At 50.9% G+C, this 7,573-nt stretch overlaps 1 pseudogene; it reads left to right on the plus strand.

Annotated features, from left to right (window-relative positions):
• Positions 1-6,996, plus strand: part of LOC113979066 — a 12,999-nt pseudogene extending 6,003 nt beyond the window's left edge.
• The last annotated feature ends 577 nt before the right edge of the window (positions 6,997-7,573 follow it).

Consider the following 7,573-nt stretch of genomic DNA (forward strand, 5'->3'; position numbering starts at 1 on the left):
CCCCCCCCCCCCCCCCAAAATCCCATTTTGGGATTCTCCCCCCCCTCAATTTTTAGATTCTCCTGCCCCCCAATTTTTGGGGCTAAACCCGCCAGTTTTGGGTCTCGCCCCCCAACAGTTTGCCGAGATCATGCAGAAGATTGAGGAGTACATCAGCAAACAGCCCAAAGCCGCCGAAGGTGACCGCAAAAACCCCCCAAAACCCCCTCAAAATGGGGTCCCCCCTCCCTCCCCCACCCCTCACAACTGCCCAACCTTCCCCCACCCCCAAATCCCCCAAAATTGCCCCCAAAAAAGGGGTTTGGGGCATCCAAATTTCCCATTTCACATTTCCTGCCATTTTGTCCCCTCACGTTTCCCGTCCTTTTCCCCTCACAGTTGGGGGAATTTTGGGGCAGATTTGGGGGTCTCAGGTGGGTTTTAGGGGGTCATTGGGGGAATTTCGGGGGTCCTGGGGGGGGGATTAGAGGAATTTGGGGGGGTCCTATGTGGGGTCTGAGAGGTTTTGGGGGGTCTCTGGGGGAATTTGGGGGAAGATTTTAGAGTCTCGGGTGGGATTTGGGGGGGGGTCCCTTGGGGGGGAATTTTGGGGGGTCCTGGTGAGGATTTGGGAGGTTTTGGGGGATCCCAGGTGAGTTTGGGGGATCCTGGGCGAGTTTTAGGGGGTCCTGGGTGAGTTTGGGGAGGTCTCCAAGGGGATTTGGGGGACTGAGGGGGGATTTCCGGGGAAATTTGGGCCAATTTTCCCATTTTTGGGCAATTTTGGGGCTGGTGGAGGCAGTGCTGGAATATCAGGTTTGGGGGGTCGCAGAAGGGATTTGGGGGGTCCTGGGTGGGTTGTGTGGGGTCTCAGTTGGGTTTTTAGGGTTCTCCGTGGGGATTTAGGGGATCCTGGGTGGGTTTGAGGGTTTCCCAGGCTTATTTTGGGCCGATTTCCCCTGGTTTGGGGCAGTTTGGGGCTTGGGGGAGGCAGCTCCGAAATATCAGTTTGGGAGGCTTCCCGGGTGGGATTTGGGGGGTCCTGGGGAGGATTTAGAGAATCCTGGGGGTTTTTTTGGGGGGATCCTGGGTGAGCTTAAGGGTTTCCCAAGGGAATTTTGGGTCGATTTCCCCCGGTTTTGGGCAGTTTTGGGCCCGGTGGAGGCAGCCCCTGAGTACTGAGTGATCGTCGACGCCAACAACCTGATGGTGGAGATTGAGAACAAGCTGAGTGAGCCCTGGGGGGGATCTCGGGGGGGTCCCGAGGGGCGTTTCTGGGGGGGGTGTTTCAGGGGCTGACGCGGATTTTGGGACCCCCTCCCTCCCCCCGACATCATCCACAAGTTTGTCTGGGACAAATATTCCAAGAGATTTCCGGAGCTGGAGTCACTGGTGCCGAATGTGCTGGATTATATCCGGACGGTCAAGGTGAGCTAGGACCCCCCCCCAAACACCCCTTGGGACCCCCAAAATACACCCTGGGACCCCCAAATCCCACCTGGCACCACCCAAATCACACCTGGAACTCCCTAAAACACTCCTGAGACCCCTCAAAACACATCTGGGACCCCCTAAATCCTACCTGGGACCCCCTCCAAACCCTCTCAGGACCCCCCAAACTCCTCTTGGGACCCCCCAAATTCCCTATGGGACCCCCCAAATCCCCCCGAATTCCCCTTTGCCTCTTTCTCTCTTTTATTCCTGTGTCCCCTTGTGGTGACTTTGAGTTCCCCTGGGGGTTTTGGGGTCCCTGGGGGGGGTTTGGGGTCCCTAGGGGGAGTCACCCCCCCTTTTTTCCTCCCCTAATTTTGGGGGTTCCTTCAGGAATTGGGGAATTCCCTGGACAAGTGCAAGAATAATGAGAACGTGCAGCAGATCCTGACCAACGCCACCATCGTGGTGGTCAGCGTGACGGCTTCCACCACCCAGGGGTCAGTGGGGCCCCAAAATATTTGGGGAGGTGTTTCTTCTTTTCATGTTTCCCTCCGTTTTCCTCCTCACATTTTTCTCCTTTTCCCCTCACATTTCCCGCCCTTTTCCCCTCACCTTTCCCGCCCTTTTCCCCTCACATTTCCCTCCATTTTTCCCTCACATTTCCCACGTTTTTCCCCTCACATTTCCCTCCATTTTCCCCTCACATTTCCCACGTTTTTCCCCTCACCTTTCCCGCCCTTTTCCCCTCACATTTCCCGCCCTTTTCCCCTCACCTTTCCCGCCATTTTTCCCTCACATTTCCCACGTTTTTCCCTTCACATTTCCCACCATTTTCCTCTCACCTTTCCCGCCATTTTGTCCCTTCACGTTTCCTGCCTTTCCCCCTCACATTTCCCACCCTTCTCCCCCTCGCATTTTCCTCCATTTCTCCTCTCGTGTTTCTCACCCTGGGGAGGTCTTTGAGGGGGCTGGGAGGGTCCCTAAAGAAAGGTTCATGGGGTGGGGGGCCTGGTTTTTTTGGGGGTTCTGCTTCCTTTTAGGGTCTGTTTGGGGGATGTTTGTAGCCCCCCTTGGTCCATTTTGGGACCATTTTGAGACCATTTTGTGCCCTTGGGAGCCTTTCCCGGGGCACGGGCGGGTTTGGGGGTCCCAGGGTGGGTTGGGGGGGGGGTCTCCCCTAAATCTTACTGCTCTTTTTTCCCCGATCCCAGGCAGCAGCTGTCGGAGGAGGAGCTGAGCCGGATCGAGGACGCCTCATGGCCCTGGCCCTGAGCAGGGCCAAGCTCCGCATCTACAAGTACGTGGAGTCCCGGATGTCCTTCATCACCCCCAACCTCTCCCTCATCCTCAGGGCCTCCACGGCCACCAAGATCATGGGCGAGACCCTCCAGAACCTGCCCTGGGACCCCCAAAAACAACCCCCAAAACCTGCCCCTCAGGGACCCCAAAATCTGCCCCTCAGGGACCCCAAAAACCACCCACAGGAATGCCCACAGACCCCCCAAATTTCCCTCGGGACCCCCCCAGCCCCCCCCGTTTTGCCCCTCCAGGTGGGGTACGAGCTAAAGGAGGAGATCAAGCGCAAGTTCAACAAGTGGCAGGAGCTCCCTGGGACCCCAACTTCCCCCCAAGACCCCCCAACTCCCCCCACCGGGACCCCCCAAACCACCCCAGGACCCCCCAAACCTGCTCAGAGACCCTCCAAATCCCCCGTTTTGCCCCCCCAGGTGGAGTACGAGCTGAAGGAGGAGATCGAGCGCAAGATCAACAAGTGGCAGGAGCCACCCCCTGTAAGGGGGTACTTTTGAATTAGATGATCAATGGAGCATAGAGGGTGATAAAGAAAATCATATTAGAATGTGAAACCAGCTAGAGTATGGTACAATGTAACTTCATGGCACAAGCTAATTGTAAGGTCCATTATGCTTTTTAGCAAGTCAGCCTGATATCCCCTATTATCAGAGCTGAGTTCTTCCTTGGTTTTGCTACATATTGCAAGATAGATACATCTACCCTTGAAACACAATGGTAGAAGTCATACATAGGGGTGAGAAAGATGATGATGGGAGGAAGATTATGTGGGCAGGGGTCGCTCGCCCCTTGCCCCACAAGTAGGACATGCGCAGACTGTTGCCATTAGGTAATGATTAGGCGGTGTTTGGCTGCCATTCAGGCATCACCTTATACTATGTACTGGCCCTACATAGTGTAATGTGAAACTGATAAAAATGGGGTGTCAGGACTGCTGAGCTGAGCGATACTCATCCTACCATCGAGACTGTGTTGCTCCGTGGGGACGCCCGCTAAGCATGGGTACCGACCAGCTGCTACAGATCCTGGTAGCCCTGGCCTGTCTGTGTGGGTAAGCACAGTTTTTTGATAGGAAGCAACTGAGAGAACTAACTTTTTAACCTTTTAATCCTTTTAGTGTCCCTTTAATTCTCCTTTATTATTGAATAAGTTGTTCCCTTTTAATATCATAGTATTTTTCCTTTAATTTCCCCTTTACTAACCAATATCGTGTTATCCATAATATAGTGTTAAGATCCCTTTTTTGGCATCCCTTTTTATTAGTTAAGATTACACCTACATACCAAGTCCAAAGCCCACTACTCAGTGCAGATGGTCAAACGCTTCTGACAGATAAAACCTCCATTCTGAATAGATGGTCTGAACACTTTCAGACTCTTTTCAGTACCAACCGTGTAGTCCAAGACTCAGCAATTCAGTCCATCACACAACAACCGGTGAAATACGAATTGGATACTGCCCCCACTTTAGGAGAAACCCTCAAGGCCATACAGCAGGTGAAAATCGGCAAGGCAGCTGGGGTTGATGGAATTCCACCTGAAGTCTGGAAACATGGGGGCCTTGCACTCCATGCTAAATTTCACGAGCTCGTGGTGCGTTGTTGGGAATTAGGCGAACTACCTTCAGACCTTCGTGATGCAGTCATCATCACCTTGTATAAGAAGAAAGGTACTAAATCAGACTGTTCAAATTACCGTGGTATTACTCTGCTCTCCATTGCTGGCAAAATCTTAGCAAGAATACTCCTGAACAGACTAATACCTGCTATAGCAGAAGGAATTCTACCTGAAAGTCAATGTGGCTTCAGAGCCAACAGGAGCACCACAGACGATATTTGTTCTCAGACAACTGCAAGAGAAGTGTAGGGAACAGAACAGAGGTCTCTATGTAACCTTTGTCGACCTCACCAAGGCTTTCGATACTGTGAGCAGAAAAGGTCTTTGGCAGATTTTGGAACGTTTAGGTTGTCCCCCCAAGTTCCTTAAAATGATCATCTCACTTCATGAGGATCAGCACGGCCAAGTCAGATATGGCAACACACTTTCTGAGCCCTTTCTAATAAAGAATGGTGTGAAACAAGGCTGCGTTCTCGCTCCTACCCTATTCACAGTCTTTTTCAGCATGATGCTCCAAAGGGCCATGGCAGACCTCAATGATCAGGACGGTATCTACATTCGATATCGTACTGATGGAAGCCTATTCAACCTAAGGCGACTGAAGGCCCACACTAAGACCTTAAACCATCTTGTCCGGGAGCTGCTTTACGCTGATGACGCCGCCCTTGTTGCCCACACAGAAGCAGCCCTGCAGCATTTAACATCCTGCTTTGCAGATGCTGCTGAGCTCTTTGGGCTGGAAGTCAGCTTAAAGAAGACTGAAGTTCTCCATCAACCTGCACCTCAGGAAGTCCCCCATCATCCCCACATCACCATCAGCCAATCAGAGCTCAAATCAGTCCAACAGTTTAATTACCTAGGCAGCCTCATCTCCTCGGATGGTAAGATTGACGGGGAGATAGACAACAGGTTAGCGAAGGCATATAGTGCTTTTGGTAAGCTTCATAAAAGAGTCTGGCGAAATAAACACTTGAAGAAAAGTACCAAGATCAGTGTTTACAGAGCCATAGTGCTGTCTACTCTTTTATATGGCTCCGAATCATGGGTCATCTACCGCCACCACCTACGTCTCCTAGAACGCTTCCATCAACGCTGCCTCCGTACAATCCTAAACATCCACTGGTCAGATTATGTGACCAATACATCTGTTCTTGAACAGGCAGCAATCACAAGTATTGAGGCCATGCTCCTGAGAACACAGCTACGTTGGGCAGGGCACGTCTCTAGGATGAAGGACCACCGCCTCCCTAAGATCCTGCTTTACGGTGAACTTGCCACCGGCTGCCACAAGAGAGGAGCCCCGAAGAAAAGATACAAGGACTCCCTGAAGCAACAACTCAGCCTTGGGCATATTGATCACCATAACTGGTCTACTCTGGCCTCCAATCGGGAAGCCTGGAGACAAACCGTTTATAACGCTGCTGATGCTTTTGAGAAAGCACGCAGGATCACCCTTGAAGAGAAAAGACAACGCAGAAAGAATCGAGCCTCGCAGAATATACCACCTAAGGAGTCTTTCTGCTGTGTCTTTTGCAACCGGACATGCCTTTCTCGTATTGGTCTTTTTAGCCACCAACGCGCTTGCAAGAAACGTGGGTAGAGCCCTTCCCAAATCTTCGTTCGCGAAGCCTAGCCATGATGATGATGACACCGTATTGAATGCTGTTCGTAGTATTTTTTTTAAGAACACACGATAAGGTAGTTATTTTGTATCTCTTTAGTTTTTGGTTCTTTCACTAAGTTTATTGTTATTATTACTATTTTCACTGTAATAAAGATGTTTTGTGTGTATGAATATCTGTGCACTTGTTTTATTCCGGGCATGTATCCTTAACGAACTGTTACACCCCCCCCCCCCACCCCCCCCTCCCCCGTGAAGCAGGTGAAGCCCCTCCCGGCCCCCCTGGATGGGCAGAGGAAGAAGAGGGGAGCCGGAGGTGAGTTAATTAGCACTAATTAGTACCCCAGTTAACCCCAATTAATCATAATTAACCAGTCATTAACTGGTGGGTGGGCAGAGGGAGAATGGGGGGGCTGGGGGTGGATCTGGTCTGGGTTTGACTCGCCTAATTAACTCCTAATTAGCCCCCAATTAATGCTCTAATTAGCACCTAATTAAGCCTCAAATTAACCACTTGCCAACCTAATTAACTCGTACTTGAAACTCCCAGTTAATCCCTGAACTGACCCTCTAATTAACTCCTAATAAACACCCAATGAACCTCTAATTAACTCCCAATTAATTCACCAATTAAATGGAATTAATCTCTAATAACGTGTAAGCTTTAACTAAGCCTTGATTAATCTCTTAATTACCACTAACTAAATCCCTATTTAACTATTGATTAATCCCGGAGTGACCTCTAATCAACCCCAAATCAAGGAACCCCCCAACTGAACCCTAATTAAGCCATAATTAATACCTAATTTATATCTAAAACCCCCTGGTTAACCCTAATTAATGCCTAATTTATACCTAGTTAGCCCCCCAATGAACCCCCTAATTAATCCCCTAGTAACCCTCCAATTAATCACTTAATAGATCCCTAATTACCCCCTAATTAACCCCTAATTAACCCCCAGGTACCAGAAGATGAAGGAGCGTTTGGGGCTGACGGAGATCCGGAAACTGGCCAACAGGATGAGCTCTGAGGAGGTAGCTAATTAACTCTAATTAGTGCTAATTAATCAGGAGGAGGTGGGTAATTAACCCCAATTAAGCAGGGGGACCTTTGGGGAGGGGGTTGATTAACCCCAATTACCACCCCAGTTAATTAACACCAACATCCCTCAATGGGGGATCCCCCCAATTAACCCTCATGGTTAATTAATCTCCCCTTCCTAATTAAGGGCTCCCCCTTTTTCCCACCTGGGGAACCCCCAAACCTCCTTTTACCCCCCCAGACCCCCTTTTCTCTGCCTTTGACCTCCCCCGGGATCCCCAAACCTCCTTTTACCCCCCCAGATCCCCTTTTAGTCCCCTTTTAGCCCCCCTTTTACCCCCCCAAACCCCCTTTTTTGCCCCGCAAACCCCCTTTTATCCCCCTCAAACCCCGCAGGACCCCCCAAATCCCCTTTTCTCCCCCCAAACCTCCTTTTCTCCCCCTTTAACCCCCCTTTAGCCCCCCAAACCCCCTTTTCTCCCCCTTTAACCCCCCTGGAACCCCCCCAAACCCCCTTTTCTCCACCCCAAGCTCCCCTGGGACCCCCCAAATCCCCTTTTTCTCCCCCCC

The sequence above is a fragment of the Neopelma chrysocephalum genome, unplaced genomic scaffold (genome assembly GCF_003984885.1).
Source record: "Neopelma chrysocephalum unplaced genomic scaffold, ASM398488v2 Primary Assembly neopelma1_381, whole genome shotgun sequence".
NCBI lineage: Eukaryota > Metazoa > Chordata > Aves > Passeriformes > Pipridae > Neopelma > Neopelma chrysocephalum.